The sequence below is a fragment of the Rhinopithecus bieti genome, unplaced genomic scaffold (assembly GCF_001698545.2).
Source record: "Rhinopithecus bieti isolate Rb0 unplaced genomic scaffold, ASM169854v2 scaffold_21626, whole genome shotgun sequence".
NCBI lineage: Eukaryota > Metazoa > Chordata > Mammalia > Primates > Cercopithecidae > Rhinopithecus > Rhinopithecus bieti.
Genome location: NW_016810801.1, coordinates 1100183 through 1127788, shown reverse-complemented (window position 1 = coordinate 1127788; position 27606 = coordinate 1100183). Strand labels below are relative to the sequence as shown.

The 27606-nt window shown below is 39.8% G+C and overlaps 1 long non-coding RNA gene across 1 annotated transcript in view; it reads right to left on the bottom strand.

Moving 5' to 3' along the window:
* Positions 1 to 20922, bottom strand: part of LOC108542678 (uncharacterized) — a 32611-nt gene extending 11689 nt beyond the window's left edge. The window contains exons 1-3 of the long non-coding RNA XR_001889337.1: positions 20739 to 20922; positions 4278 to 4494; positions 3838 to 3978 (exon numbers count right to left, since the gene is read on the bottom strand). This is a non-coding gene — a long non-coding RNA (uncharacterized LOC108542678). The remainder of the gene's footprint in view (positions 1 to 3837; positions 3979 to 4277; positions 4495 to 20738) is intronic.
* Between the last annotated feature and the right edge of the window lie 6684 nt (positions 20923 to 27606).

Sequence of the window (27606 nt, the reverse complement as noted above, 5' to 3'; positions counted from 1 at the left end):
GGAAGGGGAACATCACACACTGGGGCCTATCATGGGGAGGGGGGAGGGGGGAGGGATTGCATTGGGGAGTTATACATGATATAAATGATGAATTGATGGGTGCTGACGAGTTGATGGGTGCAGCACACCAACATGGCACAAATATACATATGTAACAAACCTGCACGTTATGCACATGTACCCTAGAACTTAAAGTATAATAAAAAAAAATGAAAAAAAAAAAATATGCTGGATCCTTAAAATAGTGCCTGGCAATTAATGAATGCTATTTAGGGGTTTCTAATATTTATTAATTTTAATTATGTATCATCCGTCCCCTGTTGTCTAAGGCTAGCAATGTGCAGAGAAGCAAGCATGTAACAGTTTGGAGTAAAAAAAACTTAACAGCATTTGATTTTCAGCTTAATGGGTTTTTTAAAAATTGTTTTTCATTTCGAAATAAGAGAACGCGACACATTGGTGTAAATAAGCAGAATCCCTTTGAATGCAAACTGATGCAGTTATGTTAAATTGGTGACTCAAATTACATAACATTGTTATTACTTTTTTCCACATTTTATCAAGACTATAAACCTTTGGATTGGAAAAAGTTCAATGAACCCCAAATTGAGTAAATGTAAAATTCAAAATCATACAAAACCAATCACTATATCATTTAGAAATATATGTATATATATGAATAAAACAATAAGTAGGAAAGACAAGATTAACAAAATTCAGGATTGCAGTTACCCCTGGGGAGAAGAATGGGGGACTCAAAGGCTTTAAGTGTATTGGCAAATTTTTTCCCTCAAGTGACCTAAAGAGTATATTAGTAATATTATTATTCTTTAAATTGAATATGCAGAAGATATGTTTTTCAAGTATGCTAGATATCACAATAAATAGAAAATAAATTAACAAAGTTCATCCATTCTTTTTATGTGCTACTTATAATAACACAAGCCAGAAAGCTGGGAGTCATTCTTGACCACTCCCTCACCAAGCAAATCTAATTAATTATTGCATCTACTTCTCCTTACCTTCACTACCACAATAGACCCAAGCCACCTTGACTCTCACCAAAAACACTGAAGTCCCTCCTGTCTCTTAAACCCCTGCTCTAATCCAATCTCCGGATAGCAGCCAAAGGAAATGCTTTAAACCTTATCTCTCTTCAACTTGTCTATCTCTCCATCCTCTTTGCTATCAGAAGCAACAGAGTGACAAGTAAATTGCCCAAAGCCGCACAGCCAGGAAACAGCAGAGGCAGGACTTTGGGTGATACTGGGAAAGGCTTAGTCACTGCCTCACACAGGGTAATCTCTGGATAAAGGACAGATTTATTTCTCCTTGAATCACTATCTCACCTTCTTTGTCTGCTTAGTTTTCCTTAACTCTGACCTCAAACCACAATTTCCAAGAAATGCCTTCCTAAGCCCCTGGCCCCATTGCAGCAAGTCTCCACTGTTTGTCCTCCCAGCACTTTGTACATTTTTAGTAACATCCCTCCTCCACTGGATTGTGACCTCCACAAGGGTAGGAGCCTCTTTTGCCCACCATAACAGTGCACATCATATACCCTTGCTCACTCTGGTACTCTCCATGTCTATCTCTCAGCGAAAATGATAGGTCACCAACCAGATCTCTCATCTTACATTCCAACAATAAACAATCTGGTCTGCCGACCCTACCCACAGGGCTGTGTGTGAGACAGGTGGGCTGGGGAACAGAGATCAGCCCTGGCCCATGGAACTCATGATAGCCTGCTTCATGGAAGGGACGTGGTGCCCAGGTGGAAATGAAAGTGACTTTGGACACCCACGACCTCAATCTCTGGAGCCAGTGAACAGGTCCCAAATTAGTCCCTTCTGCCCCTGTTCTTTCAATCATATCCACTCCTCTCACTTGGAGAGGTGGAAGGCATCTGACGTCCACCTCAAGTATGCTGGGGCTACTAGTGACACAGACAAAGATGACCAAGCAAGATAAAGTCAGGGTAGGGGTGGGAGGGCAGGAGCAGGCATGGCCAAGGCTGTGGAGCTTCTCCAGAGAGCCGAATACGTTTGATCCTGCTCTTTTCCTTGGCAGCACTGAATATATTTACAATTATTGTCCATGATCTTTCTGCTCCACCATAGAGGAAGGGTACCTTCATGCTCCTCTGAATTCTTGTGTCCAGCACAGAGCATGACCAAGGGCGTATGTCCAAGAAATGGGTGATGCGGCCAGCCCCCGTGAGTCCTTCAGGTCTTACTCAGGTACTTCGTTGAGAAGCCTTTATTCCTTGACACATTTCTTAGTTGTTTTGGTGCTCTTCTCCATGGGACTGCATAGCCTTGGTGCTCTTTTATTGTGGGCTCAAAAGACATCTGCCGAATGAATGAATGGACACTTGCAGGCTGACTCTTTCCTGAACAGTTGCTAGGTCCAGTGCTCTCTGCCTGGAATCCTCTTTCCTCTTCATTTACCTGCTCAGTTTATTTCAACATTTGAGGGATTACTAGATGCTACACTCTCTTACTGGACTCAAGGGTCATTTCCTTCAGAAGGCCTCTCTTAATCTTTCCTTTAGGGCTCGTCTTCTCCATGGCCATTGTACCTAGGAGGACCTCTCTGCCCCAAGATCACGATGGTACCTTGAGCACAGAAACCAGATTTGATTCATCTCTCTGTAGCCATCATGCGGCCATGCTTGGCACCAGGGTGGGTTCAGGAAACACCTACAGAAGACATTATCTCTAAGGAGAGGGACAACCACTGAAGCAGACTGATCCTGATTGGGATTCCAGCCCTGCACTTGATAGCATAGCCAAGTTCCTTTCTCTCTATTAGCTTTCTGGGTTAAAACAGCCTACTCAGCCTGGAAACGAGGTCTAAACTATCTGACAGAGTTGCCAGGATAGTCATTATCCTCCCAACCTCAGGAGACAGCAGGGCAGGATAGACTCCCTTAATATCTGGTACTTGGTACTCCAGATAGCTGAGAAAGGTGGGAGGAGGAGGAGAAGTTAGAGTGGAATTCATTCTTTTCTGCCTTAGTCTACGGTTCTCCTTTCCCTCCACCATCAAAGTCACCTAGAAAACAGAGCCAAAAAACTAAATACTGATGTTTTCTTTGGGGAGGTAAAAACTCAAGACATTAGGAGTGAGAAGCAAGGGAGGAAGCAAGAGAAGAACTAATGGGAAGTAATACAAGATGATGTATTACCAGGCTGGGCACTGCTTCATGACAAGCCTTGAGGAGGCACAGCAGTTGTGTCCACCTGCTACTTGGGAAGTCTCCCCATAGACTGTGCTATTTTGGAGAAATGGAACTTTGCAGCAATTCATGGAAGGAAGGAAAGAAGGGGGAATTTATCTGCCTGGGAGTTAGCTGTCTCCCATTTTCCATTAGTCAAATTTTACCCCATAAGTATTAACTCTCCCACACTTCTAAGTTTGCTGGTGGAAAATTGGGATGTCAGATCTCATGCCCTGTGGTAGGGCATTTTATCCATGTCTTTAAAGTGGTGGGAAGAGACACAGACTCTATGCATATGGCCAGTGAGTGCGAGGGTGAAGCTGATATAGTACATATATCCTGTCCAATACAGTCCAACATTGGTTTTCTCATTTTCTGGAAGAGAACACAAGGCATAGTGATCAAAGATCTTTCCCAAGGTCTCATGGTTATTAAGTGGTAAATTTAGGATTTGAGCGCTGCCTGGCTCTGGAAACTGTGGAAGGCCAAGATAAAGAAATTGAATTTTATGTAGCAGGCAAAGGAGTCACTAAAGGGTTTTAAGCTTGAGAGGGACGTAAGATAAAGAGCTTTTTAATGAAGCTCCCAATCTCTACTGTGCCCCACCTTCCCACCTGGCTAAACTCCAGTAGAAACAGGTGGCTGCAGAAGAGTTCGAGCATTGAAGACAAGTTTTGAGAAGTCTCTGGGTCCTGAGCTTCATTTGGGCTTCAAGTGTTGCTCCATAATCTTCCTGTGTTCATCCAAGCCTCCACCTACCAAAGAGACAAGCTGGTCAGAGATAGATGTGATCTGGGTAGAAAAGCCAAAATGAGAAGAGACTGTCCTAAAGATGAGGAGAAGGAGGACCATCCATCTCTTCATCATCAGCCTATGCATCTGAAGATCTTGGCATCTGCTAATGAATCCTTTGGTGTTGCCTGAGGTGGTCAGATCTCATAAACTGTCAGCTGCACTGATCATATCTTTGTGATCTGTATCTGTTGTATATCCACATATTTCGCCCAAGCACATCAGAAGGGAAGAAAGGCCATGTATGTGTAGAGCTTCTTACTTTGGCAGTCTGGTGTGCCACCTGACACTGGCTTAGTTCCTCAGCCACCTGATCCATTTCAGCCTGGTATCAGCTGTACATGGGGACTGTGTGGGGTCCAGATCTACTTGAAGGCCAGACAGGAGACCGGTCACCGCAGTGTCACAGGTGGGTGTCCGGAAACCACCACATCTAATATTGCCTTATGGATCAACTACTTCAGTAAAGTTCTGAAAAACTTAAACAACAATTGCTTACTGATTTGTACCTTCATTGCATTTCTGGAATTCAAGCATATAATAAAAATAAGCAAAAAAGTACTTTGGCATTTTATAAAAACTAGACATATGTTCTAGGCCCATGTAATTATAATCAGATCTTTTGCTTACGTGAGTGTCAGGCTGGCCATTCAAAATCATGTGGGGCATGGGATAATTCTCTATTTTGTGGGAAGGACTATGTAATGTATTATAGGACATCTAGCCTACCGAAGCCCTGCCCTCTAAACACCAGTAGGCCCCTTCTGTCATTCATCATAATAATAAAAAAGCATCTCCCCAGATTTTAAAAATGCCCCATTGGGTGAATTATTGCCCTCGAAAGTATCCAGGAATGGGAGGCAGCTAATTGGTGAAGTGAAAGCCACACAGTGGGCAAGATTGCCCAGGAAGTTCAGAAAGAATAATAAAAGCCCAGGGACCAGGTCAAGTAAAATACAAACATTTAATAAACAGGAAACGGTAAGAAACAGCCCGAAAAGACTGGAAACAGAAAGAGAACAAGTTTCAAGGCCAAAGGAGAAGAGGAACAGAAAAGGGCAAAGAACGTTTTCTCTAGAAGAGACATCAACAGTGTCAAATGAAGTAGATAAATTAGGTGAAATGAGGAGCTGATGTAAGTCTACTGAATTCGACAGTTCAGAAGTAATTTCTGAATTGTCCCAAGGCTGTCAGTGCTGCCTTTGTGGACTGAGAATGTATTGCAGCAAACTTGAAATTGGACATCAAAACTGGAGACACTGCATTGTCAAATCTTTCTGAAAGGGGGAGATAGATGAGAATTAACGATTGACATAACTCAGTGGATCAAGGCAACTGAATTTTAATTCACATTCCATTGCATTTCCTTCAAGAAGTACCTTATCGTTCCATGCTTGTAAAATGTATAAGCAATGCCTGGCTTCAATCAAACTCTAAAGAAATGTGTTTACTTATTCATTTATTTGCTTTGAAAGCAAAAAACCTTTCTGATTTAAACAAGTGAGACTTTCTTGAATAAATTCTACAGTGGGAAAGTGGACATGCATAGACTTCTCTCTTCCTCTTCTTGAAGTCCCTGGCAATATCTTTAAGTGTGGTCTGTGTACAGCTACAAACTACAGCTCATGTAAACAGTAGCATGTTTCTTTCTCTTTCCCCAACATTAGCGACTCTGACACTTCTGTTTCTTTCCAGGAGACACAGGTCAATATTGCTGTGTCTGAAATCTCATTGCAGGGCTTCACTAGGGCTCTTCACAATAATTACACCTCTTTTCAGAAACGTCAACAATACCTGGGCTGTAAAGAATCTCTTTGCCAAAATGTGTCTTTAGTCTTAAAGTTGAATTGGTAAAGAATAGCATCCTCAGCATTTTACATTAAGAGTAGAAAACTTGAGCATGTTTATATGCCAATGAGGGCAAGATAAAGAGGGGAAGGCTGATGGAACTTGTGTTAAAATGATTCAATGATGAAATACGAACATCAAGACTGGAAGAAATTGAACCAAAACTCTTAGATAGAAGGAGACCTTGACCAGGTACGGTGGCTCACGCCGGTAATCCCAGCACTTTGGGAGACCGAGGCGGGTGGATCACGAGGTCAGGAGATCAAGACCATCCTGGCTAACATGGTGAAACCCCGTCTCTACTAAAAATACAAAAAATTAGCCGGGCATGATGGCAGGCGCCTGTAGTCCCAGCTATTCAGGAGGCTGAGGCAGGAGAATGGCGTGAATCCGGGAGGCGGAGGTTGCAGTGAGCGAGATGGCGCCACTGCACTCCAGCCTGGGCGACAGAGCAAGACTCCGTCTCAAAAAAGCCAAACCAAAACAAACAAACACACCAAAAAAAAAAAAAAAAAAAAAAAAAAAAAAAAAAAAAAAAAAAAAAAAGGAGACCTTCTTTCAGTTTACAGAAGAAAAAAAGAAAGGTATAATCACACCTCTAGGGAATGGGGCTTGGAGGGTGAGATGGTGCTTTTTAGAAGCTCATATAAAAGGGCCATGTCACTTGGGATGCATTAGACTGCAAATAACAGATGTCCTAAGTAAACTTGGGTTAAACAATAAAGATATTATTATCTCATTTAAGAAGAAATGTATCCAGATTTGTTTAATAATAATGTGAAACAATGAATCGAATTATCTGAAAATGACCATAAAAACTCACTCTCAGTTGCTAGGAAATTCATGAGGGAATGCAGAGTGATTGCTATCTTCTCTAAGTGGGTGGAACAGTAACCAGCCTAAGCATTCTATGGAGTGTGACCATAGCCTCCCTTCCCCTAGCATTCCCAGACAATTTTTGTAAACTCATCATTTTCAATAGATGATCCATGGTCCCTAAACCAGCAGCACCCACATCACCTGGGAACATGTTAGACATGCAAATTCTCAGGGCCACCTTGGAACGCTGAATTAGAAACCCTGGGGGTGGGGTTCAGTAATCTGTATTTTATCAAGCACTACAAGTTCATGCTAATGGTTAAAAACCACTGCTGTGAACATCTGATACCCAAAATCCAGACGCAGGGACTAGATCATTGAGGGCTTCAAAAGCAATGAAAAGCACTTTACGGAGTCAAGCAGGAGAACAGTTCTGTGTGACACCAATACCATGCTGCCAGTAGCCACGCCCCTGGATCCATTTCAAGTTAATTCTCAAATTCAATTAGGAAAAGCAAAGGTTGCTGATTTTTAGCAAATGTTGCACAAATTTGATCAATCACAAGGGTATTCACAAGAGTATTGCAGAGACAATGTCCTAAAGGTCATGCTGATTCAGTTTTACCTGATAATTTGCCTCAATAATATAAATCTGAGAAGTATAGTAAGAGAACACGAGACAGACCTAGACTGGCATCCGAGATCTATTTTTGACCATGTGTATCTTAACTTCTCTGAGATAACTTTACTCATAAAGCTCATATACACTGATCTCTTAAAGTTACTGTAAGAGAAAGAGGATAACGTACACTATACATAGTACAGTGTTTGATGTGTCAGAAGAGCTTAGTAAATGATGTGAAAAAAGCTAATTGCTGTGTGGTTTTTGTTGTGAATCTTGTAGCTATTGGTGTCTGGGTGTGATATTGAAAATGTAAAGAGGAGGAATGATAATAGCTGAAGTGAATGTCTTAGAGCTTTCGTAGGAAGTACAGACTGGGAGAGGAAGACACATAAAAAGCTTCCAATGCTGGAGATGCTTAAAATAAATCTTGAAGAATGAGTAAGAGAGAGAAGAGGCTTGAGGAAAGGTGATTCAAAGCTGAGGACACAACGTGGATATTGGCATGGAGGCACAAACAACTCTGCCTTTTAGGGAATATCTAAGGAGTATTGTTTGGATGAAGAGTAGGACCGATGACAAAGAGAGGGATGAGATGAAATTGTAGGCTAAGCCAGGGTCCTGACATGAAGACCCTACTTGGTCTACCTGAGGAATTGGATATATATTTGAAGAAAATGTGAGGACTGGTAAGTTTTTAGCAGGAAAAAGAGATCTGCTTTCAAAACCCTATAGAAGCTAAAGGGAGGAGAATGTATGGAAATAAAGAAGAACTTGGAGTCAGAGGACTTGTTTGGAGCTTGTCATCATGAATCAGGAGAGCAAGATGAGGGCCTGGGAAAAGCCATGAGGGGAGAGTGAGTGATTACACTAAGGTATTTTAATTAAAAAAAAAAAGTTTTCTGATAGATAACAGTATCCTGATTTTCAAGACTTCCCACATTAAGAAGAAAAGAATAAATGGAATGGACTCTGAATATGTCTTATGTGACTATCAATGTGCCGGGAACAATGTGACTTGGTTCTTGAGTTTAACACCTTATAGCATCACAGGGAGAACAAGGCACACGTGCCATGCACTGTTAGGAAAAGTCAAATTAAGTATGTGCTAAATGCTAGTAGGTGTGCTTGAGACACAACTAAAGCAAGATCTTGAAAGAACTATTCTGGCCCCAACCCCAGAGTCCCAGGATTTTTTTTTTTTAGTTTCAACTTTGTCATTGCCTTGGAGAGCGGTGACCTTCACTGTCCCGTTTGGGTCTTATTTTTCTCCTTTATACAAATGACAAGATTGATTTGAATTGAAAAGATAAGAAAATGACCCAGGCAGTGCTTCTCCAAACAGAGCTTATGCCTGCAACCTGGCATACCAAAAGTTACAGAATAGAAAATAGGCGTCATCTCCTGATAATAAATAATTCAGATACTATCCGTCTGTTAAAATAAATGTAGACATAATGACTTTTGCATACAATGTAAATATTCATACATTTTAAAGATAAAACACAAAACTTCAAAGACGTATCTAGCTTGCAAGGTATAATAGACAGACTTCTAAGATGGCCCTCAATGATTTAACACCTTCTGGCATATACATCCTTTTGCATTTCCCGTCCCTTGAGTATATGCTAACCCTAGTCACATAAAAAGAAATAATTAGTAGGGTGAACAGACAAACTGCAGGATGGGAGAAAATATTTGCAATCTATACATACAACAAGGGTCTTGACATGGTTTGGACCTGTGCCTCACCCAAATCTCATATCACAGTGTAATCCCCAAAGTTGGAGGTGGGGCCTGATGGAAGGTGATTTGTTCATGGAGATGGTTTCTCATGAATGGTTTAATACCATCCCCTTTGTACTGTCCTCATGATAGTGAGTGAGTTATCATGAGATCTTGTCATTTTTAAAGTGTGTAACACACTCCTCTGTCTCTTCCTTCTGATCCAGCCATGTGTGAAAGTTTCTTGAGGTCACTGCAGAGGCCAAGCAGATGCTAGCATTGTGCTTCCTTTACAGCTGCCAAACCGTGAGCTCATTAAACCTCTTTGCTTTATAAATTACCCAGTCTCAGGTATTTCTTTATAGAGATGTGAGAATGGACTAATATAGGTCTAATATGCAGAATTTACAAGAAACTAAAACAACTCAACAAAAAACCCCAAGTAATCTCATTAAAAGTGGGCTAAAGACATTAACAGACATTGTTTAAAAGAATACAAATGGCCAACAAGCATACGAAAAGATGTTCAACATCACTAATTATCTGAGAAATGCAAATTAAAATCACAATGAGATACCATTTACACAAATCAGAATGGCTATTACTAAAAAGACAAAAAATAACAGATTGGTCAAAATTTTGGAGAAAAAGGAGCTCTTATACACTGTTGGTGGGAATGTAAATTAGTACAATCTCTAGGGAAAACAGCATGGCTAGTTCTCAAACAACTAAAAATAGAACTACCATAGAATCTAGCAATTCTACTACTGAGTATCCATCCAAAGGCAGGAAAAAAATCATAAAAAGATACCTACACTGGTATATTTTTCCCAGCACAATTCACAATAAAAAAGATACAGAATCAACCTAAGTATCCAACAATGGAAGATGAGATTAAATGAGGTATATATACACAGTGAAATACTATTCATTCATAAAAAAGAATGTCTTTTACAGCGACATGCATGGAACTGAAGGCCATTATCTTAAGTGAAACAACTCTGACACAGAAAGAAAAATATTCTTACTTGTAAGTGGGAGCTAAAGAATGTGTAAACATGGAAACAAAGAGTAGAATGATGGACAATAAAAACCTAGAGGGGTGCTGGGGTGGGAGGGGGGTCTTGATGGGAGGTCACTTGGCAAGTTCAATGTGCGTTGCTCCAGTGCAAGCCTTGACTTCACCGCAACGAAATACATCAAATGTAGCAAATTGCACTTACACCCTATGAATGTATATATTTTTTAAAAAAGGAAATAGAATACAGCAAAAGTAATAGAAATAAATTTGCAAGTTTGGGTTAGAAAAAATTAGAAACTCTCACTCTCTCTTTCCTCTCATTTAATCCCACCGATGAAGCCAGTTTTCATGTTGTCAGCTGCCCTACTGAGATGACCACCCGGTCAGAAACAGCCAGCAAAGAACTAAAGCCCTCAGTCAGACCACCCAAAAGGACTGAACCCTGCCAATGACTAGATGCATGAACTTGCAAGCATATTCTTCCGTATTTGAGTCTTGAAATGATTGCAACCCTGGCTGACCCTTTGATTGTAAGAGATCCAGTGACCCCAGATAAGGTGTACCTGGATTTCAGCCCCATGGAAACAATGAGATAATATAGGTTTGTTATTGTGGTAATCTGTTATGCAATGCAACATACCCAAGAGATCACTTTGGGCTATGGTCAGAAACACCCACTAAAATAGTCTCTCCCTTGTCTCTGCCATTAGCAGCAGTTGGTGGAAATGTCTATGAAACATCCTTAAGAAGAGCAACATTTAATTAGGTGAGGCTAAGTGAAGGGGTGTTCCATTGAAAGTGTGACTCCTCAGATTCCAGATCTGTAGAAAAAAAACTTCTCTGGGTGGGAAGGAGTTTATTTCTGCTGCTCCTTCTCAATAATTTTTTGGAAATAAATGAAAGTAAGGGAGATTTGTAAAGACTGCCCTTGGAGATAGTAAATGAAATTATTATTGGCATCCATAACTCAAAGACAATGTGGATGAAGATGTGTAATGTGAATGTAAACTGTGAAATTTTTATATGTGTTTTATTTCACTTTAACGTGGAAGTGTGGGTTGGCAGACAGACTTATATAGGTGGCAGATATTTCTTACAATTAGCAGAAATTATTTACTAGTTTGTGCTTATCATAGGAAAAATGGAGGTTCTAGAGGAGGACAACCTGAGTTAAAATTCCAGCTCATCTGCTCACTAGTAGGGCAAGTAAATTGCCTCTGTTTCTTCCTCTGTAGAATGAGTAGAATAATAATAATAATATAATAATAATAATAATACCTCTTTATTGGTTTGTTGTAAGGATCAAATGAATTAATTTTTGACATGTTGCATAAATTATCTATTACTACATCTATGTAACAAACAACCCTCAAACTTAGTGGCTTAAAACAACAATGTCTTTTTGCTTATGAGTCTACAGGTAATCTGGATGGCTCTGCTGATCTGAACTAGTATTGGTAGATCTCAGCGGGACTGGCTCAGGAGTCTGAGGTCAGCTGGTGGATTGGCTGGGGGCTGGTTTCTCTACGGTGGTCTCATTTACATTTTCTGGCGGTTGGGTAACTGTTGGCTGGGGTGATGGAATTTGCATGGGCCACATGTCTCAGATCTTTCAGTAGCCTACCTTGAACTTGTCCATAAGGTAGCAGCAGTGTTCCAAAAGAAAAAGAGGAAGCATGCAAGACTTTTGACACCTAGGCTTCTAACTGGCACAACACCACTTCTGCCTTGTTTTATTGGTCAAAGAAAACCACAAGGCCAGCCTAGACTGTACCACTTGATAGAACTACAAGTTCATACAACAAAGGGAAGGGAATAATTGTCACTATCTTTGCCAACAATCCTCCATAGTTGTTGGAACTGAAATGTTAGCTATTGTTACTATGATTAGATGAGGTTGTGGCATAATAATAAATAAAATCCTAGAATATCAGAGTTTTAAGAGCCCTGAAAGAACAATTAGTTTATATATTCAATGTTTTTATTGTATAAATAGGAAATGTAAGGAAAGCCAAGCCATTTGTTTTAGGTTTCTTGTTTAATGATAAGCTTGGTCTAAAACCCAAATCTTCTGACACCTGGGCAATATTCTTCTCAAAGACTCTGAACCCTAATATATATGACTATCTATGAATGTACATGACTACATTATTATTATTTATATATATACATGTAATTATAGTCCTATTTTTACTTAGTCTACAAAATATTTTCTAGATATTTGCTTCTTTACTTGTTAGTTTAGGCATTTGAATGCAAAGATTTTGTTTTTTTTGTGTGTGTGTGCTGATTGTATTCAGTGACGCCTAAAGGATGCTATCAAGGATCTTTGGACAAGGATCACAGAATGTTGAATTGAAAACATTTCCCAAAGCCCCAAGACATATTTCAACACTCACCTCCAGAAACCATTGTTGCATGGCTGCCCAAGATAAGACCGGCCCTATTTTATAATTTAGCTTTACTTCAGGGCAGAGGGAGTGAGGCAGAGCATCATAAACCCAGCCAATGGAATGTGTTATAAAAGCCCTTGTTCTTTCACCCTAAGGACAAGCTGTGGAGAAATGATATGGAAAATGTGGATATAGAGTCCCTGCTTCGAGAGAGCAGTGAATTCTTAGAAAAGTCAGTGTAATCCTCCCAGTGACTATAATTGCCATGGAAGCCCAGAGGGCTACACAGGGAGACACAATTGTGTTTGCTGCTGCTATTGTTGTTGTGTTGCCATTTTTGGTTGTTGCTCTAATGGTCCTTGGCACATGGCATGGTGTCATTCATGCATTTGGGGAATATCTCAATAATGGGGAGCCAAGTGTTTTTTCCTTGTGTGTTGCTTTTGTCAGGGTGATCTAGATCATGCTACAGTAACAATCAATTCCCAAACCCCAATACGTTAAAACAAAAAATGTGTGCTTCTTACTCTCATGAAATGCTCATTATGGATAAACTGGAAGCTGTACTGTTTCTCTCTTCAGTGCTCAGGTTGGCAGAACAGCCTACTCAAAATAACTGCAGATTGTTGTGGCAGAGGAGAAGACAAGATAGCGATTGAGAACTGGTTCTAAGATGTCTTCCCGAAAGAGGTTGGTAAAGCAACTCCTACAGCCATGCCTAACTGCAAGGGAAGAGAGAAGTACAATTTTACAAGATGCCCAGAAAAAAACCCCAGAAACTGTAATACTTTGAGGAATTTGAATGTCTACTAGGCACATACCATCAAGTTAAGGTTACATTAGAGGCTAATGAGTGGCAGGTATATGAATATGTGCATCAACATTAAACCCTCAGATTTTATGACAAAGCTTACAATGTCCCATTCTCTTTAGGCAAATGAGATTCTCCCTTGTTTCACTCCTACTTATTAGAAAGATACAGACAAGGCGGTAAGACTTCTGTTCATGGGTAATCTCTTCTTTACTCCCATCCCATGGTAACCACCTCATCTGCTATTTTTATGGGATTTTGTTTCACGAAATTCCTTCTCTCTTCTGTATCTCCAGACACATCATGTATCTGGTGTCCCCACTCCCAGCGATCACCCTTTCTCTTCCCATCTTTTCACAATCAAGAATCTTAAGCATACTCAGAAGCAACTCTGTTCACTCTCTAGTCTCACATTCATCACATTTTCAGGTTCTACTCATACTCTAAGTGGAGGGAAAAAGAAAAGGGTGAGAGTCAATGAGGTCATCTTAGAATTCTGCCTGCCACACCAAAGGCCAAAGAACAAGAAATGTCAAGTATAGGTGGGAGCACTATTTCTCTTGCTTAAAATCTCTAACCCAATAGGATAACACCTGTTGAACAGAAGAAAAAAAGTAAATGAATAAGAACATGACTGAGGCCTCTGAATCATTCTCTATAAGGCTACCTTTATCCCTAACAGGCAGCACCTGTAGTACTTGTTAGTAGTACCCTGGGGGAGTGTACTACCAGTTAGGGGTAGACTACCCAGACATCATGGATATCTTGGTCATCTGAAAATTCTGGCACCCCAACAGGAATGCTTCTCACTGTCTTACCCTCAATGTGGCATAATGCCCTGGCATAAAACCTCTGCCACTGGATGGTCAGAGTTCACATTCCACCTATCCTTTTACTATTTTGTCATGCTATCCAAAGTCACTGAACCTCACGTAGACTTAGCCTTTTTTTTTTTTTTTTTTTGTAAATATAACAATAATAACTGCCTCATAGTGTTTTCACAAAGATTAATTAAAATGTTGTAAGCACATATCTAGGCACACACTGAGTGCTCAACAAATGTTAGTTACCATTGTTATTATTGCTGTTGTCACTTTCACCTATTCCTTTAAAGCATCAGCACCTTGTTGCTCACCTCTTTTCTTTTTCCTCCCGTTAGTCTTCTTCTTTCACAGAAACAATCAGAAGCCTATCACATTTGCTAAAGTGCTGATACCAACAAAACAAATCACCTCTTAGCCAGCTCACTCTCCCAAAAAGGAGTAGGATTAATTTGTGCTCCCTCCCTACCACCCACTTCCTGGAACTAGACCACAAGGCAGAAAGTAGAACATGGGGGCTGAGAAGTCCTTTTATTTTCTTTGTTTGAATACAGTGATGTGGATAGAAAGGGCCTAAAGAGGGGCTAAAGGTCTCAGAAAGACAATCACAGATGGTTTATTAGAAATGGCTTTTCCATTAACCATCTGTGTGACCTTGGGCATGTTGTACTTCACCACTGCAGTCCTGGGAGTGGGGACACCAGATACATGATGTGTCTGGAGATACAGAAGAGAGAAGGAATTTCGTGGAACAAAATCCCATAAAAATAGCAGATGAGGTGGTTACCATGGGATGGGAGTAAAGAAGAGATTACCCATGAACAGAAGTCTTACCGCCTTGTCTGTATTTTCTAATAAGTAGGAGTGAAACGAGGGAGAATCTCATTTGCCTAAAGAGAATGGGACATTGTAAGCTTTGTCATAAAATCTGAGGGTTTAATGTTGATGCACATATTCATATACCAGTATAGTATAATACATATTATACTATATAATATTCATGTTGGCTAGCAGTTGTCCACTCCTTTGCAGAAAGAGGAGCTTACCCTGTGAGATCTGGCATCTTCTACTGACATTCTGACATCCATGATATGAGGGCAGCACTGCAAACAGCCCAGAGCCTCCTGTGCAGGAATGGAACACACATTGTCCTGATGGCTGAGGAAGGTTCAGCTCATTGATTTGACCAGCCTTGTATTGCCAGCAAAGAAAATGGTACCTCCCTCCATGAGATAAAGCTGAAAGTCATGGAGCAGAAAGGCAGCAGAAATGGAAACTCATTGATACCAATACTCTCCAGGTCTATAATATTACGCTGAATTCTACAGAGCCCTTCCATGTACATCATCAATCTGGATTTCACAGACAATGGCATGGGGTAGGTAGAGTGGTTATTAGTATCTACATTTGTGAGAGACCTACGTTCAGGCCTCTGCCCAAGATGAGAGCAAAGGTTAAGACCCAGATGTAGCATGGTAAACAAGTTAAAGAGATTTTAGGTCTACAGCCTTAGATTTTTGTCTGTTGTCTCTCTGCTAGTTGACCTTGGAACAAGACCTTTTACAAATTCTCTACTCTGAGATTTGCACTTTCCTGGCCTATAGAGGAGGAATAATAATAATAATAACTAAAATATCAAAGGGTGATTGCAAAGTCTACATCAGATCATGTATATGATTCCACTACACTGACTATAAAATGGTGAGCTTAGTTAGTTTTTTTGAATTGCCGTGGCACCTGGCACTGCATTGTACTCACTCTTCCAGAAATGATCACCCATAGACAGGCAAAATAATCTACATCATGTGTCTGGCAGATTTATATTCCTGAAGCTACTCCTTCATCTATCTCATTCTATGTGTCACGTCACAGGCTTAGCAAACCCCTTACACTTCTCTCCCCAAATCTACATCCCTGTCTTAAAAACTATCATAAGCTTTAGCCTCACCAATGACTTTTATGGTGATTAGACCCTCTTAATTCAGCCACTGCCCCCTCCTCTGAACTCAGAGATGGATGGTGGCCTGTCAATCTGTCCAATTGGGTAATATCTACCTTGGTAGAGAGACACTACCTACCTGATTATTAGCAGGCCACAAGAAACAGAAGGAACACACACTTGGGAGGAGTAAAAATAAGTAATTCCAACTCTAAGCTGTTGGAACTTTAAATTATTTTGCGCCTTAAAGGAATAAGGTCACAGGACCTGAGTCAGGTAATAGGCAGCTACAACATAGGCAGCTGTAAACTTTGTTTTTCTTACTATGGATTAACCTCCTCCCTCACCTGTAGTGTTTTGTAAAATGTAAATGACTAAAGGGCACCAGGGAAGGGAAGACCCCCTACCCTCTTATTGTTGATTTTTGTTATAGAGTTACTTCCCTCTTACCTCTCTCGCACAAAGACCACGGCTGTCAAATTATCTAATCTAGCAGTCCCAACCTTTTTGACACTAGGGACGAGTTTCACAAACGATAATTTTTTCATGGGCAGGGGCAGAGTGGAAGGGATGGTTTCGAGATGAAACTGTTCCACAAGAAGTATGCAACATAGGTCCCTCACATGCACGGTTCACAGTACGGCTCATACTCCTATGATAATCTAATGCCACCATTGATCTGACAGGAGGCAGAGCTCAGGGGATAATGCTTGCCCAACCACTCTCACCTTCTGCTGAGTGGCCCAGGACCACTGGTCTGTAGCCCAGGTCTTGGGGACCTCTGGTCTACTGGAAGGTTAAACATACTCTTTTAAATTGGAAAGGAAATGAAAACAGGTTGTACAGGAAAGAAAAACTGTAACTGATTAAATTGTTTTAACTCATAAACCAGCCTTGTATAGAAAATGTTGTAATCCTGTTAAATTTTTGTGTTTGTTTTCTTCCTTCATAGGCAAAATCTTAACTTTTAACTTCAAAGAACTGACCTCACTTCTCTGATGTCTGTGTTTTCCAGGTGGCCGTTCCCAGCTTTTTATGTGAATACCCTCTTTAAACTGGATTCTGATCTTTCTGATTATTTCTCTCCCAGCTCTGCCACTGGCCTGCTGGGTGACTTTGGTGAAGTCACTGAATCCATCAGAAGCACAGTTTCCTTTTCTACAAAGTAGACAATACAATTCCTGTCCTCCAGTCCCACAGATTTCTGAGCATCAATAATGGAGGTGTTGTAGAATCGCTTTGTGAATTCATGTGCTGCAGAGACAGTCCTTGTTCATGATTTGTTATGTAAATATTGCAATTTTGTTTGATTGTTTACTGAAGTCATGTCTGAAAACTCCCATCTGTAACTAATCTCTGACTCAATGAACTTCCATGATAATGTTTTAAGAGAGAAAAAGAAAGAAAAATCATATTCTGGATACCTACTAAAAGCTAGGTAATATATTAAATTTACTTGTATTGCTTATCTCATTTTAGTCCCACAACAACCCTCTGAGGAAAATAGGATTCTCTCTTCCCAGAAGGTAAGCGACTCTCTTGGGTTTCTGGCCTGAGTGACCACAGGCTTAGTGATGCCAATAACAGACAAAGGAGGATTCATGGGCTCTGAGCAGATCCTGGGGGGTTACTTGCTGATATACCCAGAGGGAGCTGTCCTGCAGGCAGACAGAACTCAGGTCTGTACCTGGAAGGGGTCTTGGCTGAGCCTGGACACTTGTGGGTCATTCATGATGAGGAAAAAGAGACTGAGTGTGTGAATGTGGTCAGTCAGGGAAAATGTATAGACTGAAATATGGAGATTACAATGGAATACTTGGGACTAATATTTAAAAAATGGACTGAAGAAGAGAATGAGATGGAGAAGATTCAGGAACTGCTAGAGAACCAAGGGGAGTGTGACAGTGAAGAAAGATCTCACTTAACGTTAGGCTTTTGGAAATGGCAACTCCAAACAAAATGATATGTGACAAAACCAATTTTACCACTGGCTAATTGATATTAACAAGACTTAAGTTTGTACTCCATATTCTGGTCAGAAAAACATCATTATACTTCTAAATGGAAACTCCAAACACTCTAATATTAAACGTTGACATAAATATGAGATATGCATGTGTTGAAGAAAGATTAATAAAAACAAGTTAGATAATCATTTACTCATTTATTCTAGTACAGGGTTTTGGGTGGCTGCAGCCTGTCCCAGCAGCTCAGGAGCCAAGTGAGACCCAACTCTGGCCAGAATGCCATCCCATCACAGCGCACACTCACACCCACATCCACACTCCTTCGGACTGGGACCACTGAGACACACCAACAAACCTAATGTGCAGTTTTGACGTGTGGGAGGAAACTGGAGTACTCAGAGAAAACACATGCAGACACAGACGTGGAGAGAACTTGCAAACTCCATACAGACAGTGGCCCCAGCTGGGCATCAAATCTTTTTTCATAAACGTTATAATGAAACATTGTTGAATTAAACAACATTATTTGAGAAATTGCTACATGCCGCTGCCAAATTCAGCAACAGGAATTTCAAATGGGAGGAAGAGTTTGACGATGCTTACAATTGTTTGATTTTTATAATATAAGGATTAAAAAATGTCCAGTGAATTTGGCAGTAACTTCTTCATTAACCACAGGGAGGCCATCTTCAGTGGAGTTATGGCAGAGGAAGGCTGCATCACTGTGGTTTAAGGAATGAGTGGGAAGGGAGGAGCATGCAGAGGGAATTAGTTGACAACCCCATGAGAAAGTACAGACTGGTGAGTGATAACCAGGAAAGGATGAAGCCTCCAGGGAGAGGGTTGTGCATGCAAAATGGCTGATAAACTTACAGAAAGTCAGCAGTTGTTTGCAGAGGAATGGTGAATCTGGAGTCCTGACATCTTGTGCACTACTCAGAGATAGCTGAAGAAATGTGGTAGCAGCCCAAAGCTGAAAAGAGACATTGGTAAGCTACAGCACGTCCAACAAAAGTGATGAACATAAGAAAGTAGTTCAACATTTCCAATGATGCACATACACACAATACACAAAAAACACATATACAACATATGCATCACACACACATTGAGCACACAGCACACACAATACAACACACAAACACATATACAACACATGCATATTATACACATACACACAACATGCATAAACCATGTATACAATGCATCATATGCACATCAGACACACATTACATAACACAGGGCACATCCAGTTAGCAAGGTAAGGCACAGCGCATTGTACAATATACAAAGTCCACCCACTAGAAAAACGACACATAGACTATGATATGGGCTCCAAACATGGTGGCATATATGCACCACATGCTTGTATGCACAAAACATCCACATAACACATACACACACACACGTACACACACACACACACACACAGTAGAATTGCTTAGCAAGCCAAGGATGTATATACTATAGTCCCAGCAAGAAGCATGGGAGGAAGAGAAGAGACTGATGTGTACTAGTCTTTGAAGGGCTACAAGCTCACGTGTTTAATCAAGCAGAGAGAAGAGAAGGCAACCAAGAAAAAAAGCACGAGAACAAGATGTGCTCACCTTCAATCTTTGCCAGTGCAAGCCACAGTACCATTGTGGGAGCAGAAACTGTAACCCTCTGAGCATACCCTTGGGTGTCCAGCACTGAACTGGAGTGAACTACTATTCCTTTACAAAAGAGAAAAGACACTCAGACTGTCCCCCCCCCCCCATTTTTTTATTTGCAATAAATGAGTGGTCTCTTGGAAACTCTCCCATGTCTACTTCAAATGTGCTGTTTGAAATGCTGAATATAAATCATTGTACTATAAAGACACATACACATATATGTTTATTGCAGCACTATTTACAATAGCAAAGACAGGGAACCAGCACAAATGCCCATTAACGATAGACTGGATAAGGAAACTGTGGTACATGTACACCATAGAATACTATGCAGCCATAAAAAGGAATGAGATCATGTCCTTTGTGGGGACATGGATGAAGCTGGAAGCTATCAGCCTCAGCAAACTAACACAGGAACAGAAAACCAAACACCACATGATCTCACTCTTAAATGGGAGCTGAACAATGAAAATACATGGACACAGGGAGGGGAACAACACACACTGGGGCCCATTAGGTGGGGGGTGAGGGGAGGGAACCCAGAGGATGGATTAATAGGTGCAGCAAACCACCATGGCACATGTATATAACAAAGCTCCACGTTCTGCACGTGTAACCTGGAACTTCAAGTTAAAAAAAAGAAAAAAGAAAAGAAAAAACAAATGCTGAAGTCATCAGGAGACCATTCCATATAGTCTCTACAGACTCAATTCCTGTTGATAGAAAAAAGAGACTTAAACAAAGGGCACTGGGCCAAACCTGAGGTAGAAAGAAAAGACGTTTTCTGCCATTGATGGGCATCATCATTTCATACTAAGGCCACCCCACCCTTCCATACTAAGTCTTGGAAAGTGTTTTGTTTTATCTGACTGAGTTCTTTTTTGTTTTCTACATAGGAAGAATCCCAGACAAACGTGAAAATTCATTCTTTTCCTTGTTGCCTCCAGTGAAAAGAGACGGGGATGAGGGAGAAATTTACCATTTACTCTTTTTTTTTTCTTTTTTTTAAAGGTTTTTCCTATTTTCTTATTCCCCCCTGAGTAAAAAACTCTGGAAATGGTCTCCAGGCTCTCAACAACAATATTCTGTTTTCATTTCTTACCGCATTTTCTTTCTTTCCCAGGTCTCTTCTGACAGTGCCAAGTTGCACACTGGGTTGTCATAGAATGTTCTAAAGTTGTGTGAAAGGAACTGGCACAAAGGAAAAGAAAATTTTTTCTCCTACTCTGCTTAAATTAGTCATTGTCTCCAGCAGCGATATCCATTTCCTGTTACTTTCCTGGTCTGGCTTCTTTTTTTTTTTCCTGCAGATATGCTGATTTGAGCTCAGTGCATGCATTCACCCCAGAAGTTTCCAGGATCCCAAGAAAGATCCTTGCCAACAGACCTTATCATGTTCCTCTTGAAATGGTTTTGTCATTCTTTGGATGACTGTGGAACATCTAGTCTCATACGTACCTATTTTTTTTATTGGGTTTCTGCACAGTCACAACCCAATAATGCACAATGGTAAGATGTCCCAACTGACACAAAACTAAAGAGTCAAAATACCCTCCGTTGTCAATCACTGCCTAGCTCAGAGGCTATTTCAAGATTTGCCTTGAGTTCTAAGAATTGGCCCAAGGTGCATTTATCTTTGAAAATACATGTTCTGTACAGTGCTTCTTCTTTTCGCCTGGGAAAGTCCTGGTTTGTATCTATCGCCCAGGAGTAATCATTTATAGTACTCATTTCATTCTCACAAGTGTCTCAGTTTGCACAGCAAGTTCCATAGCCAGCAAGGATACAGTATACATTGGAGACACAAAGATAGAAAAGACAGTATCTTTGCCTTAAAGGAGCTCAGTCTTTTTAGAAAGACAGGCAAGTAGATGATTATAATATAAGAGCTAAGATAAATGAATGAATAGAGTTATATGACTTCATCCCACTGTCTCTGTTCCTTCTGTCCAGCACACTGTCCAGAACACAGAGGTGTTTGGTAATTTTATTGTTGCTGCTTTTGTTTTAACCAATCACAATGTTCTTTCTATAGACAGAATGTTCCCAATAATGGTTCATTCTCCCTTCTTTCTGCCCCATCTTTTCTTGCTCCATTCTTTTCTTCCATAACTCTTGAGTGTCCTGGACATACAACCTCAAAAAAAAAAAAAAAAAAAAAAAAAAATCAAGAGCATGGATGAAAATCACACGGGTAACAAACTTACATACTAGCTCAGAGTCCCTCCTCAATCTTCACAGAAAAACCACAGGAGGTGCTGTTGCTGCCCCTCCCCACATGTTCTGTAGCCCTGAGTGCCAAGTTACATCTGCCCCTCATGGCCCCGATTTGTAGCTTTTTCCAGCTGTTTCTGATTCTGCTATGTTGGCTACTGGTAATATAGGCAGGTCTCACTAATAATACTTAAGATCGATTCTCATGTTTTATCCAAATACAGTCAAGTTAATGCTGGGATTGACCTAACGGCTCCTACTATGCCCAGGGAGGGCACGATCACTGCCAAAATCATGGGCTATAGCCTCACTCTTCTGTGGCCATGCATAAGGGCCCTTCTTGAGATGAGGGCAGGTGCTTCTCCACCCCAGTTATAACTCTTCTTATTTTCTGAAAAGGATGACTTCACTTATCATTTACTCATAAGATTCTCTTTGCAAGCAACTCTTGTGTACAACTCCCACAAATGAATCATTCAAGCTGGGAGGATCCATCTGAGTAAAATGCAGCCCCATCTACAAATGTTAAATGTTCCTGGATAATTTTTATCAACTTTTAAATTAAAATGTCATTACAAATTTAAGACAGAAGGAAAGGGTAGGAGAGAGGCCAGGATGGGAGAAGTGTTTTAGAATGTATTGAGTTGTGTAAGCTGTTTCTTTACTTCTTTACGCTAAAGTGTTCTGAATTTCTGACATTTTGATATTTTTAGTAGCTTCAAATCCTGAAGTTTGTGAGTAGAAAATTGTGAGGCACTGACTTGCCAAGTGGCAAAGAAATAAAAACAAAAATGAAAACCAGAAAAGTTAAGTGAACAACTGCAATTCTGTGAGATAAAGGCTAAAGCTGAGATGAGAGCAGAGACCTCTGACGGCACAGAGGCAGGTGACTAAATGGGGGATGGAGGGACGCAAGAACATAGGATGTTATTGTCTCTCAGTTTCTTCTTGGGTTGTTCCCTAAGACATCTTGTCTCCTAAGATTGTTAAGTTCTTCCATGAAAAGGACAGTATTTTATTTCTCTGCCTCATTTGTCCATGTTACTTTATAGTGCTAGCACAGTAGAGAAGCTTCAAACACAGGTGGTTTCTTGCTTGCTTGTTTGATTGATTGGATAAACAAAAAGAGAGAGGAAATGAGATACTCTGGAAAAGTCCTAGAGCACTTAACTATTACTCTCAAATCTTCCAGTAATTCTCCATGTGACCTCGAACAATCACTTACCTCTTAGTTTTTTCAACTGTAAAATAAGTATGACCAGATAATCAGCAAGTTCCAAACTAGTTTTAAAACTTCAGGAGCCTATAATTGTGACTGTTAGATCAAGTTAAAGGAGAAACTGCAGGGCTTGATAACGCATACACAAAAGACATTTTAAGGGCTGAACTTGGACCTTGGTTTCTCTATTATAAATCAAAGATATTAGAATAGATTATCTTTTTTATTGCCTCCTTCTAAAACACAAGAAATATCTGAATCAAAATGCTAATCTTCATCTTCAAAAACCAAATTCCAATGACATAGTATCAGTCCTCAATAAGGCAAAGGAATAGACTTTATTCACGTGTAATTCACTGGCCCATGGATAAGAAGCCTGTATTTTCAGTGGGTTCATTTTTATCTAAGTCATAAAATCTCAATTCTGTCCCAAACAGGGTATTTTCTTTTTCAATACAAGAGGCAATTCATTTTACTGTTACTTGAAACTAAAGGAATCCAATAAGCTGGATTGGAGCCAAAGAAGACCATAATGACAAAATGATTGATCCTTTCATAATGTTATTCTAAGATTGGAGAAATGCAATATAGACAATATTCATTTATACTACCAACCAGTATTCATCTCTGTAACAGAATGTAATACTCCTTTGCATTTATTAAGTACCTGCCACCACTAGAAATACAAAGTAAAAGGCATTCACTGTTAATTTTCAGGCATGGTCAAATATTATTTGTTATGCCCCTACTGACATGAAGAATCTACATGGGAACTTGAGGCAGAAATGTCAGCTCTTTGCATAGTGAGAACAATAAAAGTGGTGTGTCTGGAATCCATTGGTGGAAGCAGAAATTAAGTAAGCAGACAGTATTTGAAAATAAGGACAAAAAAAGGATATTTTAAGCAATGTGAGCTGCCCAACAGTGGAGGCTGGCAAAGGGTATTAATCCCAGAGATGAGGCTCTAGACGAGTTGCATTACATGCCACCTTGGTAAATCTTTGCAGCACCCATCTGAGACAAATTTTAATTTCCATCACACAGATGAAAAGGCAGAGTCTTGAGGGAGTTAAGCCTTTCTCCTTGAGCTATTGAGCTGTTACATGATTAAGCCAAAACTTGAAATGAATTTTGACTGATCCTAAAAGTCCATATATTTTCATTATGTTACAGTGCATTCATGAAGTAGTTTCATTTCATCCCCTAATATTCTCAAAGAAAGGCCAGCTGATAAAAACAATAGGAATAGTGAATATTTTTTTAGTTCTTTAAGTCTACCATCCTTGGTTGAGAATAGTCTTGAACTATTTGAGGTCTTCAGGAACACCTCCCTGTCAAGTATTCTGTACTAACTTAATGGGGCAGGTGTCATAATTGAGAATTGTCACAGGGTTGTATGAATCCTGAGGATGGGAAAGCTTAACATGGAAGGCTTTCTGAAGGAATAGAAAGGTAGAGGAAGGTCTAGTGCCCCTATCATGAGTTGACTACTCTTCCAAGCCTTCCTCAGACTCACTAAGATCCTGTGATTTTCAAGTTTCTCCCAGCCACCTACCAAGACAATGCTGGGGAAACGTCTCTGAGCTTACCACAGTGGTCATGCCATTCTTGAATCCTTGTACTTACGGAGGGCTTATCACTTCCCCAAAGCCATGCTCACTAAAGTTTGATCTACGATGTGCTGACTCATTCCATTTTTGTACAGCTCTAACTCCTAGAAAATGTTCTATGTATTCGGTTGAGTATTTTTTATAATTTCAAACCACTTATCTTCTTTGTCATTTGAAGTCAAACAGAAAAAAAATTAACATGAGCCTTTAAAGTACTTCAGAAAAAACATATACTTTCCCAAGAGTATGAGGGTGGAGACGGTGAAGGTGTCACCCAGACACAAGTTCACTCTTAGTTTGCTTCTTGCCTGTGCTATGAGTACTTGATCATAGGTAAGTTATTTTGCCTGACAAACCCCTCTACACCAAGCCATAGTTTTCTTCTCTGAAAAATGAGTGGGTTGGATGTAATGAATTTCTGAAACTTCACCCATGATGTATTCCAGGTGAGTCTCTTTGACCCTTCAGAATAAACAGATCTAGTTTATTCATGCCCTGCTCTTGCTGTTTTCCAGGATTTTCACTGGGAAGAGGAATTTAGACCTTGTACACATTTTACCACATAACCTAAGGATCCTCCCATAAGGAACTTTTCATCTTGTTCTCACCACCTAATCTCAAGGATCCAGAGCAAGAAAAACTCTCATCCCCTTCTCCCACAAAAATATAGCATTGCATTTCAAATGTGCTTAACTTTAAACACACACCATTGCCATCACCATTAGCAGCCTGGGCCTGAAACTTTTATTAATATTTCCAAATATTCTCCTATCAGAGTCTATTTTATGTCTTAACAACTTGTTGAGATATCATTGATATATGTGAATAAAAATCATACAGCTAATATAATACTCAATGGTGAAAATATGAAAGCTTTTCCTCCAAGAACAGGAACAAGTTGAAGATACCCACTTTCATCTGTTCTGTTCAACATGGCTGGAAATCCTAACCAGAGCAATAGGGCAAGAAAAAGAAATAAACATCACCAGAATTGGAAAGGAAGAAGTAAAATTTTCTGTTTGCAGATAACATGATCTTACATATAAAAAATTCCTAAAGACATCAGAAAAGAAAAATTAGAACTAACAAAATCAATTCAGTAAATTTCAGGACACAAAATCAATATATAGAAATCAGTGGTATTTCTATACATTAAGAATGAACTACCTAAAATGAATTTTAAGTAAAATCTCTTTATAAAAAGCTTCAGCATAAAATACTCAGAAGAAAAAACATTAACCAAGAAGATAAAAGACTTAGTACATAAAAACTACCAAAACACTGCTGGAAGAAATTAAAGAACACAATAAGCAAAATGGAAGACATCTTGTGATTCAATAGATTAGGAAAGACTAGTATTCTTAAAAATGTTTATACTACCCAAACTAATTTACAGATTCAATGCTATTCCTTTCAAAGTACTTTAAAAAATGAACCCTTGAAGTAATCTTTATATTTTGAAATAGTTTTTTTAATCACAAAATGCATTATAGGTAATGATTCTTAATTTCTTGATTACTGCTTGTACTAATCAATGATCCATGTCACCCAACTTTGAAAATTCTGATCTTTGGGAAGGTAACCCACAGAAGGAAATTGTTAGAATTCCAACAAGTGGAGGCAATTATTATATGCATTGACCATTTCGACATTGATGTTGGCCAACATCTAATTTCTGTTTGATATTTTGATACATTTAATGGTTTATAAACCCTCACTCAACTCTTTACTAGTGCTCAGGGGCTGAAGACAACAGATGGGGATCTTCTGTTCAAAGTCTTCCATGCCCTACTGTGCACTTTAAACCTACAACAGCTTTGTGTTGTAAAGACTTCAGCTTAAACTACTAAGGGAAATCGCAGGTGGATATAGGAGAGGGTAGGCAGTGGTACTGTCTGAGGTGGTCACTTACCTTTGATAGAGACACACAAGGTCAGAGCACCCCATGTAGTTTGTGCCCTGTCAAGTGAATGACTCTTTGATGTCAAGTCAGGCAAAGATAGGATTTGTCCTGATCACAAATGTTGAAAGTTGATTCCAATCCCCAAAAAATTAAGGTTGAAGAGTTTGAAATTGGGAAAGGGAACTGGTTTCCCTTAGCCCTGTACTGACCAAGTCCTAGAAGTAATTGCAATGCTTGATTCTTATTACTCAAGGCACTTTATGACTCTATAAGGATCAGTGTGGTTTCCCCACACTCAGACTCTCAGGGGCTGTATTGCTCAAAGAATCTCACTCTTTAGAGCTAAAGAATCCGTACACTTCTCTTTGTCTTTCATGTTTATTTGAAACAAAATTCAACCTCCATTCACAATTGTGCTGACATTTTTAACTTTACTATTCTGTTGTGCAACAAAATAAATGTTTTCCCCATCCATTTTATGACTGCTGAAATGTTCCTGGGATTTGCTTTGGTAAAAACACCTCAGATGACCCAACACACCATCCAAGAATTTGACTGAGAATGGAAGATGAAGATTTTACATTGAGTTTAACCAAATCTCCTGTGGTGGGTATCTAATGTTTTAGTCTAACTACCATCTAATTAATTCTTTAGTGACGGCTCTCCTTCCTTTTCCTCCCTTCCCCCAGAAGATAAGCATCTGACCCAAGATGGAGCAACAATAGTAGCTCACTTCTCAGGTTACAAGAATTGAAGCCATATGCAGAGAAAAGCAAAGAGAGTTGAGGAAAGAGAGCCCTTCCACATCGCCTTCTACTCTCATATTCCTACCTTTCCCACTATAGATATCAATTTCAACTAACTCAAGTTTGCTACTAAAAGATGTCATGAATAAAAGAGGAAGATTTGCGGACTGGGGCCAGTATGCCCTGCTGCGGTCTGGGTTCTACTCCTACATACTCTTTCCTGCTGTCTTCACCTCATCAAGCCACCTAACTTCTCAGAATAACATTTTCTCTCAACA